This window comes from Ceratina calcarata, unplaced genomic scaffold, assembly GCF_001652005.2.
Source record: "Ceratina calcarata isolate Rehan_Ccalc_2016 unplaced genomic scaffold, ASM165200v1 scaffold446.2, whole genome shotgun sequence".
Taxonomy (NCBI): Eukaryota; Metazoa; Arthropoda; class Insecta; order Hymenoptera; family Apidae; genus Ceratina; species Ceratina calcarata.
In genome coordinates, this window is record NW_017168486.1 from 17,666 (window position 1) to 18,740 (window position 1,075).

Below are 1,075 nucleotides of genomic sequence, written 5' to 3' on the forward strand. Positions count from 1 at the left end.
TGATTGCGTTCTAGTCTTCTTCATGAGGGAATGTTTTTTCTTCATTTAATTTTAGTTAGCTCTAACGTGAATTTTAAGGCAATTAAAATAATGCAAATGTAAAATACGCTTGTAGTAATATTATTAAACTCGTTTACGTGAAATTTTCTGCATGTGCATTGTAAATATATTTTCTTCGTGAATTCCATTCATACCGAATTTTCTACATGAATCATCATCTATACAGGGTGTCCCAGAAAAAGTGTTAGAGCCAAAATGATTCTGAACAACAATTTCCTTTCGTAAAATGCAAAATGAGCCATGGTTTTTAAATTGTTGATGAAAAACATTGACCAATCAGAGCATGCGTAGGGCTCGCACCCAGCCGCAGGTAGGTTGGCTACCTTGATGCTCGGCCGTGGCTTAGCGCGGGCCCTATACGCTCTTTTATTACATTTATAGAATCACCCCTTTTCGGCTCTAACACTTTTTGTGGAACACCCTATATACTATAAAGGTTTTGTTAGGATAATGGTAACTTCTCGCAATAAAGGTAATTTCGTACCTACTCGTAGTGATGTCTGAATATCTGCTTGTTGAAGATGGACATTTTTCATTGTTGTTTTTTATTTCGTAGCTAATTTATAAATATATTTAACAAACGATATATTTCAAGTAATGCGTATACAATTAATTATAATTACAATATTATGGATGATATTTTTCGTAAGAGCATGGAAAACACAATTGACAAGTGCACCACGCACACGGGAGTAGTTGGAAATAATTAAAGCAATTAACGAAAAACAAATTTGGGACCTAACAAACTTTATTAAAATATAGTTTAAATATAAAATATTAAATAGTTTAAAATTTAGAGCATTTTGTTTAGAAGAATAATCCTAAAAACAGAATATTATAAAAACAGACAGTACAAGACTACATAATTAAGCAGTAGATTAAGTGTAATTGAGTATTAGACTTGCAAATAATATAATTATTGTATATACATATAAAACTATAAGCATATAACTCAAGTCACATAAGTGGAGTAGAACTTCAATTATATGTATAGGTATAGATTGTACTAGGCTAA

At 31.1% G+C, this 1,075-nt stretch overlaps 1 protein-coding gene across 5 annotated transcripts in view; it reads right to left on the reverse strand.

Moving 5' to 3' along the window:
* Window positions 1-1,075, reverse strand: part of LOC108627179 (bolA-like protein DDB_G0274169) — a 19,265-nt gene that overhangs the window by 16,961 nt on the left and 1,229 nt on the right. The window lies entirely within an intron of this gene.